At 33.1% G+C, this 18,145-nt stretch overlaps 1 long non-coding RNA gene across 1 annotated transcript in view; it reads left to right on the top strand.

Annotated features, from left to right (window-relative positions):
• The window catches only part of LOC124362554, a 257,948-nt gene that overhangs the window by 186,741 nt on the left and 53,062 nt on the right, over positions 1–18,145 (top strand). The window contains exon 7 of the long non-coding RNA XR_006922476.1: positions 11,098–11,130. This is a non-coding gene — a long non-coding RNA (uncharacterized LOC124362554). The remainder of the gene's footprint in view (positions 1–11,097; positions 11,131–18,145) is intronic.

Raw genomic sequence — 18,145 nt, 5'->3', positions numbered from 1 at the left:
AAACTTCATTGAACACTAAATTAAACCATGGGAAACAAACTTTCTGATTTTACCACCCTAAAAATATTGTATAGTTATTAGCTACTTACTATCACGAATCTTACGCTCATATATTCTATTTTGATACTTATGATTTTTACTGCCTAAATGATTTTAGCAAAATTAATTATAATGAAATACAAATCAAAATCTCTATTATGAATTGTAGTAAAATGTTTCTATTTATAGCTGTTAATATATGCAAGCAGACATATTTTTCATAATATAGAAATAAATATACTTGTTACGATTATCCAGCACGTTTTCTATTCTGTAGTTTCGCCGTTCAGGTAATTCTGCAATTTAAAGTTCGTATTCTGGTAACACAATTTTAAGTTGGACGTTATGAAAGTTTTACCCAAAGTGAATAGCTACTTGGGTTGATTTAAACTTCCCTCAGTAATATTATCATGAAAAGGAACTTCAAACTCTTTATCTATTATTGTATTCATTGCGGATGGTGAGTTATCTTTTCGTCATAAACCTTTTTATATTGTGGGCCCGTCTAGCATAAATTTAATTTTGCTATTCTGCGAAGGGTACTCCAATTTATTATTTTATCACTGTTTTCTTTTACAGTTCCAATATCTTTTCAATTCCTAAAATACACATGGACTAGATTTATATTGTACCGTTGTTTGCACTGTGATAGTGTAAATGTCAAATTTCAATAGCAGAAAGTAGATGCATTTATATTTATTTATTTATTAAATACAAATAAGTTAAATCATTATATACTTGTTAATATTGTGCATTTAAAAATTAAAAACCTACACATTCAGGATCAAAATATCTGGCTCTCAAATTGGAATCCAAATTGCATCCGTACATGGAATCTATCTTTTATCGGCTTCTTTTGAGAAATTGGGGCTCTGCAAATCCGACGGGAGAGTTCGTGCGCTTCCAAATGAAGCCTGTAAATTGATGATTGAATTGAAAGGGAGTTGAATCACTCACAGGTGGGGTGTCGGCTCACGGGGGGTCAGAAGCACTGGCTCTGTGCCGCGCTTCTGTTAAAATGTCGACTGGAATTGGTTGAAACTTTACAAACATGGCTTAACATTAAGAGGCTTGGGTTTGTTTCAACGTTTAATGAGACTTTTTAAAGCGAATTGTCATAATACTTTTTATATCCTATAAGCCCAAATACTGAAGTAGAACGATGCAGTGCATTAGGATTTTCAGTTGAAAAGCATCTATAAACTAATTTTCGTTTTGCATAGACTATAACACATGAAATATAAGAATTCTTCTTTAGTTTTCTTTGCTAAATACATGTCAATTACTGGATGTGTGGTTTCGATACCGAAATTAATTGAAACAGTATAGTTGACCCGTTCCACTCTACTCTCTGTGGTCTTTATTTTTAGTATTTTTCACCATCATAGTAATGTTCTATTGTTTCACGAATAGGTTCATTCATTCAATTATTTGGTGAAAACATCTGGTAACCAACAGTCAAGAGTCTTATTAACGTATTGTAACCAACGGTGCGTCATCAACTCAGTTCGCGGCAGGAAAAATGTGGGTATCCACATCAGTGATGTTGACAACTTCACTCTCTGCTGGAAGAAGTCGATTCTACCACATTTATGGGAATTCATCTCGATAGAGGGCTGACTAGGACTAATCATGTTGATTTAGTTAGTTCTTGGGTTGCCAACGGCATCTTTGTCTTGCGTATCTAGCAATGTTTGGCCCATTAGATGTCTTGAAAATAGCTTATTTTGCTCTTGTATACACGCACATTTGTTATGGAGTAGGGTTGTGTGTGTCGGATACGCAAAATACAAATTAAAATTGAGGATCAAAAATAATTGCCTAATTAAGAGAATCATGTTTATTACTGTAAGATTTTGGGATTGCTGACTTTAGCCTTCATCTACATTCTCGAATTGGCCCTGTATTGTCGAAACAAATGTGTGTTGATTCAGGTTGGTTTAGTGTTGATAACGTTACAGAGGTATTCCGGGGATATAATACTAGGGGCAGGGACAACCTGAGTACTCAATCTGACATAACTTCTGCTTTCGAGCAACTTCGTGTCAAGATTATCAATAAACTTCCGGAATGCATTAAAGAATTGGCGACCAAGAATCAGTTTTTGGCTCGATTAGATAATAATTAAATTTATTGTTTTCGACTTTTAATTCTGTGGATTCTGTTTATGGCATACCGATAGGAGCAGTAAATAACATAACTCTTAACTCTGATTCTTAAGTAATCGTGAGATTGAGATGGCTACGTGGTAGTTTTGTGACTAAACCAACTCAGGTGTTGTAATTGTTAAACTGCAATAAAGAACACGAAATTTAAATATGGAATTCTATTGCATTTTTGCCTTTTCGCTCTGAGGAATGTTATAGTGGTGTGTTAAAGCACATTTAATGATTTATGATTTATTATGTGTGTAATAAATTTACATGCCAAGTTTTATAGTAATAAATAATATTAGGAAATACCCTTATCGACTAAATGGCCAAATCTCGATCTCTGTAGCTATCTTAGCTGTTCCAACGTTTATGATCAAGAACAGTTTATATTCAAGGTTTCAAAATTAAACAAGGAAAGTAAGATTCTAGTTGTCACATTCATAGAGTATTGACCAAACTACAATAATCTAAAGCCGTGTAGTCAATAAAGTCAATACAGTAAAATCTTTGGATAGTGAATTAAATGTGCTAAACTTTAGTAGCCTAACTAAGTGATTTTTGAGTCTCGGTAAAGTTTTAAAAAGCACGTAGGTTTTGCGGGTAATTATTTATAGGTTACTATTGTATTACTTTTATCTCCGAATTAACTCTTTAATACGTATATAGCTTGATTTTACGTTTCTCAATAGGTTTTTAAAATTTCTGTTCTAAAATAATAATAAAATTATATTATTTTGTAATAATATTGTATTTAAATTTAATTCTTTTTTAAATGTAAAGTATGCTTCAAGCATAGGCTGTGCATTAACAAAATATACTAATAAATATTACATCTAATCACAGACGTATATACAGTGTGATGGGAATAATAAAGAGTGTCAAAAGAGTTCAAGCAGTCATTAATTCAAGCAACATTTCACTGTTTGTATCGCTAATTCGTGAGGAATATTTTGTGAAGTTAATAAAGCTTCCATTACATTTGGCCGGTCTCGGGGGTGAAGTAACGCCACTTGAAGTATATTTTATTCGTGTTCTGCCTACCTCGCCTCGCCTCGCTTCGCCAAAGTCAATTTAAAAGTCCAACAAGCTAAGATTGATGAACAAACTGGGTTCATTTGCAAATGGAACACTGCGGAGCGCTTCTTGTCTACTCAACTTTATTACTCTTAGTTAATCTTCCTAATTCTTACCCGTGCGTTAATCCATGTACCACACCGACACTACTGTGCCCCATGTACTAAAACTTCAGGAATCAAATATTTCTATCAATTGATCTGAGCCTGTATGTGGTTCAAATACCAGACAACTGTTGTCGTTTATTATTCACGTTTTTTTTTAATTACGCATTATGGATGCGTTGATTGAAGAACATGTTTTCGGACATGTGTCATCGTTAGTGTTACAAATAATAGATCACAAATTTTCGAGCGTTGAATGTATTTTCTTTATGAAGAGTAAAAAAACCTAAAGACAAAACATCCTAGCATTTACAAAAATAAATTAAAACTAGTACATATGTAAATATAAACTTGCCAAAGTCAAATATAGCTACTGAAAAAGGTTCCATATTTAATAAAACATACAGACCTGAGGGACCATGGTGATTGGAGCATCAAGATTTAATGTGAAATTTATTTTCTGTTGTCACCCTTGATTTCGGCGAGGTCATCACCGCATTTTTCCTAGCCTTTAAAATTATTGTTTATGGTTAGTCTTAAGATATACGATATTTGACACCTGATTAAGAGGAAGTTTTCAATCTTTGAAATATAGCGTTTTTTCTGTGACCATAACATTACAAAGTATATCGTGAAGTGTCCTAAATCCTGTCTTATTTATTTGTTAAACTATAATTAGGCTTCAGTTTTTATTTTATAAAGCCTATAATCAAAATTGAACCGTTTATTAAAGTATTTTTGTAGAAAATCGATGTAGATTAAAATATATACTTTATTCCATATAAAAGTAAAACTTCACTCAGACAAATTAAATATATAGGATAATTAAACCTTATTCTTTTTTGTATTTATTCATCTTTCTTTAGAAGTTAAATCATTTAAACAAAAATACGATTTAGGAAACTTACCATCGTTTTATTTTATAAAAGTCGAAAACTTCCTCTCGGGAATTATAATAAGTCCTTTTTCCGGTGTCAACAAACCAGAATATGCTGAACCTGATAAACCAGGTGCAGCTACAACCATTCTCCAACGTTCCCTGGTGTCTAAAGCATGGTTTTTGTAGTCGTCTATATCGTGCAACTTATATTCTATGCTTATTTTAACTGATATAAACCTCATTGGTATGCTTAAAACGTATGTTACTTTTAATATTGTACCGTCTTATATCTCATTCAAATGCACAACAGTGCTATGAAAAATAAATGCGTTCGTGTTGAACCACTCGGAAACCCTATGGACGATGAGGTGCTGTTGAATCAAGCCTCTTAAACTTTGTGATTGAATGGAAGCTCAGCTACCAATGGGATGCGAATGCTGGGGGAATAGCTGTTGCGCTTTTGTGGAGACCCGGCTGTGTCAACTGTGTATACAGCATTCTTTGCTTCTGGTACGTAATTAGTCTCGCCTGGGGTTCAATTGTCCCCCCAGAAACTGCTATGTTGGTGAGCCGTGCCTACGGGAGTAGCCTCATTTGGAAAAAAATGCTCAGGTAGCCTGTAATATCACACATACATTGGCAACGCAGAAACTCAGAATAAGAAGCTGAACAACCATTGAAATACGTACAGATGCCAATACAGTGTGGCAAAATACAACAGACAAAATACTGGTCTAATATTTAAACACAACAAGAACCGCGCGGTAAAATGAGGTCGAACAATCGGTTATTCTCGGGAATAGGAGGAAACTTCATTGTTACTGGGATCCAGGAAGATTTTACATTCTGACAGTTTGAGATCGGTTCTCTTATGATGCATGGCTTCTTTTTCTCTTGTAGGTCAGAAGTGGAAGGAAATAAAAAGCCAGTAAAGTGAGAAAGCCTTGGCTTGGCATTCGCAGATGGTTGACTGGCGGGTGTTTGTTTATTCCCAAGTGTCTCTTCCAATACTGAAGTTTATTGCGTGGCAACAACGGCATTGGCCTCGTGATTTGAAATGTTGACACTAGCAGATTTGGCGTGTTCTTATTAGTTCTGTTTGGAGTGGCTGCATGTGATTTTAATGTCTAAAATCCAGCATAGGTTCATTGTTTCCATTGATAAGGTTAACGAAATTCATATGAATAACATAAAGGTTTCAATGTTTTCATGTTTAGCGTACTTACAACGTTTACTGTATAGAACAGTTGGAGAAAATGTTTGGACCGATTTCAGTACATATATGTATGTTAATGTCTTACACACGAGGAAAATAGTTAACTTTTAGAATTAATAAAGGAGTAAAACTAGAATTAATTGTTCATATAGACAATCTGTGGAAACAAATTAATTTTTCCTTATTAATTAATTCCTTGTAAAACATGTTTTAATTTTGTAAACACGAGTTTTTAAAAGAATTTAAATATCATAGTGTACTTAGCTTTTTCACTTGTTGTAGTTTAAAGATATAACAGGAATAATAAATTAATAACTTTTGTTAGTAAGTAATATAGGATTATCTCTAATGATAGAGGTCACTTTCTACAAACTCTGTAGGAGTAAATCCAGAGCAAAAATAGTAATTAATTCATTAGCAGTTAATGAAACCTCATATTCAACAAATGATAATTTGTTTATAGTGTTACTGTTCAGATAAAGAACTTATTCTAAATCGCTTAACTACTTAGAACTGCAACATCGTAATATTGTTTACTATCTTAATTTTTTTTTATAGACAAAACCAACTTTTCTATAATCGGGCCATGCAGTGTCATAAAATGTGTTATCAATGAATACTTTAAATTACATTTTAAATAAATGGAAGGGCTGCGCTTTGGTTAAAGCTACGTCTGGAATGTAATTAATACAGCAATGTCTTAATTTAATTATATATTTACGTACTCATTAATGTAAGTACCAAAGATCAAAGTATATAAAATGTACTTTTAATCATCCGAATGTTTTGACTTAATCCAATACAGCTTTGGAGTTGGACGGTTTAACTTGTAGCGATTTACTGGCGTCGACGGCAAGTGTTTCGGTCGTTACTTTAATTGCTTCACAATGTAATGACATTGTTCTTAAGTAAAAAGTGCCTTCAACTAATGCATCATCAATTTGAAAAAGTCTACTTCAACTTATAATATTTATAAATTTCATTATTACTGCCGCTTTTATAGTTTAATCTGATCAGTTGAGATGAAATCTAATTGTCTTTTCACAAATATAAAACTAGGTGCTACGATATTGTTGAAGGATCTAGTAATGTGTGAGAGAAACAAAGATATAGTAAAATTGTACTTGCAAGATAATGACAAAGAAGAGAAATAATTGCATCACAGTAAAAATATGTAGAAACGAAAATCCTCCACAGATAATGGTATTGTTGCTTTGGTGATGCTGACCTTTGCTCCATATCTTGAGAAATATTTGAGTTCTCGTATGGTTTAAAAGATAAAAATCGTTGTATCACATGAATATTCAAATTGTAACAAGATCCAGGCAAGCTTTTATTAAAAGTGTAATACAATTGTGTAAAAAGGTTTGGTAATTTATTTGTCTGATCAGAGTAGGTGTGTTTATGATCGATAAGATGATCGTTTATGGTCTATTCATAAATGTACTATAAGTAAGTTTATAACATATGTAGATAAATTACTGTAATATGTCATAAATTAACTTTCACAGTATAACCCTTAATTTTTATCTTTTGACCCCAAACCCAATAGAGTTCTTCAAAGGACCAAGTGAAACCTACGCAACAATTTTTACACGTAATTGCATGTACGACAATGAAATATCAACACAGCAATTTTCTAGATGTACAAAAATTTGAAATGCATACGTCAAGATTAGAACCGATACTAACTACTTACTATTACACCACGGAGCTAGCAATAACTTTTTACCACTTTTACACTTTATTATTTTGTATTACTATATGTGCAGCCATCGTTTTGTGTTTCTGTCACGAAAGCGTTGAACTAGAGAAACCCACGTAGAAATCCGGATTGTTTAAATTTAGTTCCTCATAATCCGATAATTTGAACAAAACGTCATTGGCTCATAACAACAATATATTTATGATAGCCGATGACGTTTTGTTTGCCAGTATTTATTTAACTTCTACCCATTACCATTAATTTAAAGATACACATGATTACTCAAAGAGTGTGCTTTTATGGAAGGAAACTCTCACGATCTAGTTCTGGATCATACAAAAAGTAGTTTAGTAGTTTACTTTGAGAGGTATACCAAAGGTTATAAGCTTTTATGACTTCTGTGGAATTTAATTGGAAATGCAACACCATCACGGAGTAGCGCATTGCGGATTTGAATATCATCCGCGAGTGACGTAATGGTCAAAGCGTCCGTCGGCCAAGTTATTACAGACTGAGGACGTTCGAAGTTACCCAGTTCTCGTAATGTGCCCACGGAATTTTAATGTAATGCGGTATCTTAAACATTGAGTGAATCACAATGTGTTTGTGACCAGATACAAAGAAGAAATACTTAGAAGATAGATTAGAGATACTTAGAAAAAATACGTCGTATATACATATATATGGAATAATTTGTTCTGTTACAAATATAATACGAAACGCAATATCAGCATATGAGTTGTATTTACCATTTTGTTAATTTTTAAGTTTTAGCTAGGTGTAGCTGTATGCGGGAATGATTTGGAAAACTTTAAAACCCGTTGTTTATATTTCTACTATTAAATATAAACTGAAATAACTCATATTTTTTTTTGTAAAACGCACAACACTATATGTTATATTTAAGATGTCAAGAAGAAAATTATGGCAGTGGAGTAGATTTTCTGTTTATAAAGATTTTACTTTCTTAAAACACAACCTCTAAGGTACCTCCAGCAAGACTAGAAATAGAAAAAATTCTTTAATAAAATATCTAAGTATCTCAAGTAAGTAATTAGGTTTACAAAAAAAGTTAAACTTTTTTACAGTATGTTAATTACGTATATCTGAATGGGATGAATGGTTATGTATATATTCCTTATATTACGCCGTTTTTTTCTTAAGTCCGGTTACAAAATTGCCCAAAACTACTGCATAAAGTATTTATAAACCCTCGTCGTTTTGGCATTGGTAAAAACGTTTTCCTTTATTTGTACATACTTTGTTTCGTTTCCAATAACCTTTTGTCTTCCGGAAAAACCTAAGGGCCTATAATTGTGATTTTCAAAAAGTGAATCGCACTAAAGACACATTGCGCTCTCTTTATGTTATTTTTTTATATGTGAATGCAAATATATAGTTTTATTAGAAAACATTAATACATATATTATACATTATACAGTTAATCAAAATTGTATTGTAATGCTTTTAATTTTACTTTTGCCTTTACTAATCTCCTTTGTTTTTCTGCTATTATCAACTTTTAATTAGATTCTTTTAATTGGTTTTAGCCGCTCCGTTACTGTAACTGTAAAGAGTTACTCTTAAGGAAAATGGAGTTTTCATCTCTGAATCCATAGGTCACAAGGAAACGGAAATGTCGAAGGAAAGAGTTAATTAAATTGCGGTCCCTTTGAGAGCAGTGCCAATTAATTATTTGATCTTGACAACATCAAAGATGCTTCTACAATTTACCAAGCTGTTGCCGTATTTATTGCCTTACCTGATGTATTTAAACGTTTAATCATACTTTTGTTTTTCCTTATAGTCCCTCAGACAACATAATCAAATAATAGATTTATGTTTACTATTTTTAATCATATTGTTTCTTTCGGGACGATTTTTATCGACGATTTTACGAACCTCGTTCCTTGTCATGAAGACAGAAATGACAGCAAAATAAAATTATGTTATAATTAATATAATTTTTATATATTTACATTTTAAGTATAATGAAAGATTTACTTATTTATTCAGAATATAATGAGTAAAACACTTCATATTGGAATGAAATTATGCCCATTATCTCAAGCCAACCTTACCTTGCGATTATTCCTCCAAAGTATAATCTGAACTTTCCTTTAAACTCGTGTTTCCCAGACTCAACTTGTACTACAAAGCGGGTTTCGATGGCAGTCAGGATTAAAACCTTGTCACCGACAGGAGATTACATTTATTAATTCTGTCGTTTGTTGATTCCACTTTAATACTCTTAGCTAGAAATTTACCCGACATCTAATTGCTTCCTTTGTCGTGTTCCCAGTCTCAGAGGACTTACTTCACTCACTTGAACTGCGAGTAGATTGTTCCACCTTTGGCGACCAACTTACCACTAATCTGTCCACACTCTTTATAACACTTAATATTTGCGTGTGCATAGACACAATCAATGTATACAATAATAGTGTCCAACATACAAATTTTCTATTTCAAGCTTTTAATGTTCAAATTTACAAACTTTTAGACCCGTTTAGCTAATAACCCCTCGGGTGTTCAAAAGAAGACAAAACTATTTCCAAAAGTCTTCGGATCTTTGTATGCGTGTATACCCAAAATTCTTCATTAAAAAAATAAACTTTTTGCAGTGTATTACTTAGACATTTATAACTTTTTACAAACCATAATATTATTTGCTGTAAATTAGTCTTATTCTGAAGCAATGGTGCAACATGACCGAGTGAAGCAACGTCGTTCTTGGCTGTTGCTTGGATGGGTGATCGCTGATTGGTGATCCGTTCCTTGGAAGTAGCCCGTCTGCCCAGTCCTAGTCGTCGGCAAAAAGACTCAACACAAATATTGGTGCAGAAAATCACATGAGGGCAATTGTAGAAAAAACTGTAAATAGCAAAATCCCTTAATCACAACAATCTTTATACAGTTGATTTGTGACAAAATTAAATTTACAATAGCAAAACACTGTTTGGTAATCCCGTCACTTGTGATGCAAAGAATCAATTTTTATTTGTCGAGTGAGAAACAAAAATACGAGAGAGTAGAAAGGATGTCGGGTCGTCAGATGATAGACGTGATTTGTTTGCGACGGAGAAGGGCGACAGTGACGCCTTGTATATCTCCCGAGACCCAAACCTCTGTGTAATCTGGCGAGTAACGATACGATGTCCTCCCCCTCTCACTCTTACTCTCTCTTTCTCTCTCTCCCGTCTACAATACATCAGTCCTTCACAAATAGCTCATTGTACGCTAATTCAGTCCCAACATCGGCTGATGATCCGCTAATACACTGGAGTAATGTAATAAAAGAGAAGGATGGCCTTTTATGTTTGATTTTATGGCTAATATATGCGCAAGTTTATTTTCTACCTTGTAATATTAGGGAAATTAGGGATGTTTGCATTTTTATGATAAATGGTGCCGTAACTAACCCAGAAGCAGTTATTTTCTGCATAATTACTTCGCATCTTCCGCATTCATTTACCATCCTTCAAATGTTTCCACTTTTTAGAGTTGCATTCTTCTTTTACCATTCTTTTGAACTATTTATTACACATCATGGTTATAGTATGGGATGAAAAGACCTGATCAGGACGGCAACATACTGACCACATCAAATAATAAACCATTACCAATATCAGTTTCGTCATTGGATAGTTACTTCAATATCCAACACCAGAATTAATCACTCATCCAGTAGTCTTTTACTTAATGGTGATTATGAATTTACTTTTCTGGCAAATCTTTTGAACTTAATTTGAATGTCATGTTTGTGTCAATAAATCTTTGTTACCAACGGCTTTAATTCCAGATTGTTTGTTTCGTTGTACTATGGTAAATGTTAAGAAATATCCTTATACTTCATGTCTAGCAAAATTTTAAAATATGAATTATACATATAAGTTATGTAAAATTTATAAATTTCTTTGTTTTAGGTTTCGCAAGATTATTCCAAGAATATAAAGAAGGTGAGTACATGTTTATATTTTATTAATAATTAATAATGATTTTAAACAAATCTATTATGAGCTGGCATTTAGCTTATTTTTATCATTATAAAACAAGTAAAATCTAAATTATCAACATTCCAGCAATCCTGTGTATTGTGGGTACAATATTTACTTTTGAGGACCACACACGACTCCAGATTTACATATCATGTTTCCCGAAACAATTGTTACAACCGTAAAAATATTGAATTTCTTTTCCGTAAAAAAACTATCCGCAAGATATCCTGAGAAAGATATCATTTTTAGATTTAAAGTTTTACCTCAAACTACATTTTTACATAGTCAAGAATGACTTCTATGTTGATGCACGTCCATCCATGGGATTTAGCTCTGGACCGGTACCCTCTCTTTAGTCTGTTTGGGAGATGTAAAAAAGTTATAGCTGTGTGATCGTCCGCCTGCCTGCATGTCGGTCCTCAAAATGAAATGAACTATAGTTTTGAAATGTTGCATGCAACCAATGCAATGCCTGTTAAGCGACACCTGGTTTGCCATAACTCTACCTTGCACAGCATTGATATGGTACAGACGTACGATGTTTTAACGTATTCTATGATAAAGTAAACTGAAACAAAGCCCCATCCTATTAAACGATAGCACTGACGATGGCGGGATCTGTGGTGGGGAAGGTAAACGGAACCGAGTTGCCAACTGGAATTGGTGATTCAAGTTAGTGGCACCGCCAAATTGTCCCGAAACAACACAGATCGATTTTCCCAACTTCAAACTGATTCAACTTTGGTTTCAAAGGCGTTGTTGAGTTTAAGTCTTAGTTAAGAGAAATTTTTCTCTCTCCTTGTATGTCAACTATGATTATTGCCTGTCACAGTTACTTTCCAACTATTTCCGTAGATGTTGAAAAGATTTATTTAATGTATTCAATACCGAACGATTTTAGTTCTATAACATTCCTTAGATAATGTTTACGTAGGTGAATCAATTTGTATGAAACAACTGTGAATCTAATTAAATAATTACCTTACTAACACTTTAGTAGGAAATAATTATAACTACAAGTAGTAAACGATCCGAAAGTAGTACGTTACTCCAAGAGTTTTGCTAGACAAAGGCATTCCAGTTTCCCACTAAGCAAGCTAAAAAGTCCATCTGAACACAACGGTGTAATTTATTACACCAGAAAATATACAAGGTACGACGTGCCACGAAAGAGGCTTCTGTGAGGTTACACTTGCAAATTCTAATATATAACTCTTTTAATAAGGAACTTTAAAAAACAATATACGCTTAACCAAATGATTGGACATGCACCATCATAGAACACATACTTGTTTATTTGGAAATGTAAATTTCATGCTAAATTTAAATATTTCCGTAGGGATGAAATATTTCTTCACATATCTTTCCACACGGTACACTCAAACTTTTGTTAATTAAATCGATAAAAGTTCCGGTGACTTAGGGAGGGTACTACAATGCAAGAGTGCAGTGAAATAAATATTGACACTGACTATTAACATTGTCTTTCCGCTCTACTACTTTCTCGTTTTACTGTATGAATAAAAATGTCGCATGTTCAAACCACATATGATTGTAGGCAGTTTCTTTGCACATATTTTTAGATATTTCCTCTTTCCTATCATATTTACTAAAAATACCGACGTAAAAAAATTCGCTAACGCTCAGCCAAATCATATGGAGTTTACCCGCATCATAGTCGAACTTTTGTTGCTAATATAAAAATCAAGTTGCGTGCAAAATTTCAAGTTTATAGGTAATTTCGTTTTCGAGATATAAGACAGAATTGAGTTTTCCAGCGTCTCGAGTAAATAGGCGTAATAAAGCTCTGCCTAGAAAATACCAGTGGAACTAAATTTAGGATTACGTCTCAATATGAATTAAAATCGAAGAATTGGGTAAGCCTGTTTTCTTTGTAAGCTAAACAGAAGACCTAAATTACGCACGCTAGTAGGGAAAATCATTGAGGATGAATACGATCGGATTGGCCTGAAACGACAAACTCAAAAGAATTTAGTTGAAGGCCGTTTGATAATTGACCCCTCTCCCCTCTGCCCATCCACCTGAAAGAGAGCCAGACGTGAGCAACGTATAATTGTTTACTTGGCAGTATGTTGTGAGTATGTGAGAGAAATTAAGTTTAAACACAGTCGGAGTTGTAACGAAACGGATACATACTAAGAATAATGCTGAAATTTGTTTCATTACAAATTACTACAAGTTGACGGTCAGTTAAAATTTTTTGTGGTATATGAATTGTATAATTCCTTTCCTATGTTTTTATATCACACCTTACGAGATAGACTATGTCCAAATTTTAAATATATTCAATAGCGTTTGAACCGTTGTCACCAGATTGTATTGAAACATAATTTATTTCCTTTACCCATGTCCGATTTTCCACCCGCAACTTGTTTCATATTTATGATGTAGCCTACTTAGTTTAAGTAAAATGTTAGTTTTGATTATGTGTTTATCTCTTCATATTCCATGTTATCCTGAATTCGGTATTTGGTTTTTTTAAATAAAATTCACCTTATGAAGTATTATGTTCTCGTTTTATTCTACTATGGAAATGAAACGTAAATAATGGGTATAATATAGAGCGTTTTAGTCGGTCTATTCCACTCAGTAAGTGACTGTCTGAGGGGAAGTATCCGGTTATTTCCAGTTGCAACTGCTTCAACTCTACCCAAAACTGACTGAAACCAACAATTTAATGCCAAAACATTTTAATGTCTTTTCTACTTAGGTATTTGCAATGTTACAAATAACATTAGGCAGTTCTTAATACAAATAATGACTTATATTTGGATTCAGTTAAATCTATTGCTTCCGCGTAATCAGGTTTCTTGATTTGGAGTATAAGATTTTTTTTTACATTTCGGTTATAATATTTGGTTATTGTATATAAAAATAAATGCTAAAATATCATAAATTTTTTAACTCTGTGATTGAAATTTTGAATGATCAGAAATATTTATTTTGTTAACATATACCTCTGATTAAATTTTGTAATAAATAATGTATGTACTAAACCGATGTTTAACTTTATTTAGTTTTAAAGTTTCAATATAATCAACATCAACTGTTATGTAGAAAATGTAGTATATGTATTGCAGGCAATGAAAACATCGGTATAAACGGCACACTTCTATGGTATAGGTAATTTTGAAAATTACCAAATAAATATACTTAATCTTACTTTTGAAGGAGTCTGATGACGTGTGTTTTAGTGGAACGTTGTAATCACAATTTCGTTAGGAAAACTTTTTATATTTATGCTTTGTGGAACTGAAAAGAACGCGTTAATGTCCCGTTATATTCTGGATTATTTGTCAGTTGGAGTTGAAATAAGTTCTTTTTTTTAATCTTATATTTGTTTTTAGATAACATTATAATTATCAACTAGGAGTTGGTAAATATAAAAGGTAGGCAAAATAAAAAAGATATTTTGGAACAGTTGTCTCCATCCTCAAAGTATAAAATTTATATTTCCTACCTTACAGATAGATGTTTCACTTGGACAATAAACGGAACACAATGTAACCAATGAGTAATTTTGTGGAACCATAGAACGAATTGTGGGAATCCACTTCACCAACTCTGTCATGGTGTTTGAAGTTGGGATATCTATCTGTGATGTTTCTGGACAATTTGTTTTGTACTCAAACTTGGACCACCAATTCCAGTTGGTGGCTGTGGCTGTATTTGTTCTCAGTCAAGTGAAGCCCAAGATCGTGCTCCTGCACTGCCTCAACTTGCTCCTTTATTACACTAATTAGACATAGCTATCATGTAGCGAGCCATTTAATGAGAAATTAACGTTTTGGTATGTAGTACATTAATTAAGGCTAGTAACTAAAACCCCACTACAACCCGGCTTTTGTGCATATTCGTGTACCTCTCATTAACTCCACAAAGCACTATAAAAAGCTGACAATTGGCTTGGTTGAGCATCCAGTTTTCTTTACACAGAAAACATTTAGTCACTGTTCATCAAATCACATTTCATGAACACCATTAAAAGTGAGGAAAGTGGCGTAATAGAATCTGGGAAAATTTTTTATTTCATATCGTATGTAGTTTGTTCATTACTTCAATTACAGAACAGTTACATATCATTATAATTCAAACAAAATATGACAATAGTTCTACTTTGCCCAACGTCTACGTACTGAGTCGAATATATACTTTAATTATGAATTATAAACCACCTATAATACTTTTAAATGCAACGAATGACAAAAACGACTATATCGAACACACCAGACGGTCCTTCAAAATTAGGCACTATTCCTTCACTATTAAATGGCATAGATATTTTGACAACAAGATTAATATTCGGTAGACTTTAAACAGTATAAATTAATTACACATAAGTTAAGTATGAAGTTTAGTCACGAAGTTAGTTACTACATATGTAAAGTTTGTTCAATTATATCATTTATAACTATTTATTTACCTTTACTTGATGGTTTTGTATGTTATAAATAATAATTTATTTCGGTTTCATAGATAGCGACAAAAAATTTGAAAAACTGTAGAACATGGTTTTACTTACGTGTGGGTGTATCTAAATATACCAAAATAATGCCTAATTCAAATTTGTGGTTAGCTATCGCTACATACTCCGTTATGAACATTTCAACTATGTTGAAACATTTTCATGTCATGTACAAATGTATTATGAGTATATAATATCTGGATATCTGATAATCTTACACCTTAGTCTCCAGCGCGACGATAAGGTAAATTCTACGTTGTACTTCTTGGTGGTATAAGAAACAAACAGCACTAGGTATCAAAGCTTTTTTTGTGTATTTACTTAAGTCGATTCCGGGAAGAAATAATAGTAGTAAATACAAATTCCCTTCACCTCCCGTTGTTTAAACTGGGAACCTTTGAGATCAAAAGTGCTGCTTTCCCTCGTCACTTTTAAGTTTGTTGTAAGAGAGTTTTCCCGTTGCGCCCAGCTCTGTAGCAGTGTGCGCGACTCTACTCTGAACGTTACCGAAGCGCGACAAAGCGACTTTTGTCTGCATAGAAACAAGGGGAAGGAAGTAATAAACAGCTGGAAATAACAACACTCACAAGCACGTCTTTTAACAACTCGCAGCAGAGGTAAATTCTTTCCACCTGCAGTCGCGAAGCTTAATTAATGTTAATACAGGCTTTCGAATTGCTAAAGAGGAATTCTTTACGTAATGTAAAAGTGTCCACGGAATTTTTTCAACAGTAGCGCTAAGTAAAATAACAATTCAACATTGGGGATATTACCTTATTGTTATTGTAAGCTATCCTTACGTAAGATACCAATACATCTCATGATGGAATCTATGAAGGAATTGCATATATTCGTATTAATTTCAACGCATTATGCTAACTTTACAATAACAACTAAACAAAATAAAAGTAAAAGAAGGTTTCTAATGAGGACAAAGTTACAACCTGTTATTATAAAGGACAATATATTTACTTAAAATGTTCATTCAACTTTTGCGTCATTAAACTCCATTTGTGGGGAGGGATTAAAATGTTTAATCAGTAACCCCATTGCGTATCGCCGAGTTTTAAGGGTCTTAGTCAAGGAAGATATGTGAACAGAGGTGAACAGAGAGTTAATTTCACAAAAATTGAGACCAGTTGAGGTTACAACAGAGGTAGAAACCTTTGTTCAAACAGTACCAATTTTTTATAAAGTAATAACAAATTTGCATTTCGTTTGTCGTACGGTTTATCTTGTATAACATTTAAATTTAGTTATAACGGTCAGTTATAACATCGTTGTAGATGTCTCGTACTCTCATGGTTGTTGAGAGGGGGAAATTTAGAAATTCATAATAAATGTCTTTAGGAGATGCTATAAACATTCCCTTAAGGAGATTTGAAAATTATCAACCGTTCAAAGGTTATTATGAGAGGTAAAACATTGTAAACACTCAGTATAACTCTGATACAGAATCATAAGTTGTAAGAATGAGTAAATAATAAAAAAGTATATTAGATCTTAAACATGTGAATAAATAAAATGATAGCAGCGTCACAGTCTTGCCGCTATTTAAATAAATCTATTTGATGTGAATATTGAGTTAAGCTCCATTTCACCTTCCTCTCAGTGCAGCGTCTTAAAAATGACACTGGAGCAGAATATAGAAATCTTTGAATATAGAGTCCACATCTATCTGAACATATCCTTAAAAGTCGGTGACGAAGACGTTCAAAGCAAACTCTTAGCATCGTTTCGACATCAGAGACACGACACGATGGAGGGCTACAAAGCAGTTCAGTTTGGCCACTAAGCGGTAGGTAAAACGGAAGTTAGCTTTTCACGTTGAATCGACCATTTCCAAAATATCTATGTTATGTCTAGAAAACTCGGTTGCTCCACCACGACGTATTGTATGATCGTTTCTAAAACATCGTAGTGCACTCAATTGTGTACCTAAATGACACAATTAGAACACCTCTTCATTTAAATTACTCTGGATAGCTGATGTCTCTAAAGATGAAACGATGCAAAAGAACTCTTTTTGAATGTCTTCGTCAACGACTTTTTATGTCTCTTCAGACATACAGTATGTGGACTCAAGATTCCAGGAGTCAATATATATATATATATATATATATATATATATATATATATATATATATATATATATATATATATATCAGTGTGAGATTTCAGACGCTGCATTTAGCGAAAGGTGAAATTGAGCTTAACTCAAATTTGCATTGAACGATTCCGGACCAGGCTAGAAAATAACTCGTTAAGTAGAAGTAGACAATGTTCAGACTTAATATTATGTTCGTTATTTAAAATACCATGACAATACTGTTTGCTCAAAAATTCTTATCTGCATGTTTACCCCGTTAGGAAGAGTGTTGTTAACTGAGCTGTTGGTTAGATGGTGACTGATATTGAACTGTCCACAACTCGGTGTTTTAAAGTTCCACACAATAGAACCTCAGCCAACTTCAATGACAAACAGTAACA

The sequence above is a fragment of the Homalodisca vitripennis genome, chromosome 5 (genome assembly GCF_021130785.1).
Source record: "Homalodisca vitripennis isolate AUS2020 chromosome 5, UT_GWSS_2.1, whole genome shotgun sequence".
NCBI classification, from domain to species: domain Eukaryota; kingdom Metazoa; phylum Arthropoda; class Insecta; order Hemiptera; family Cicadellidae; genus Homalodisca; species Homalodisca vitripennis.
The sequence above is the reverse complement of the archived record's forward strand: the minus strand, read 5'-3'. Positions and strand labels throughout refer to the sequence as shown.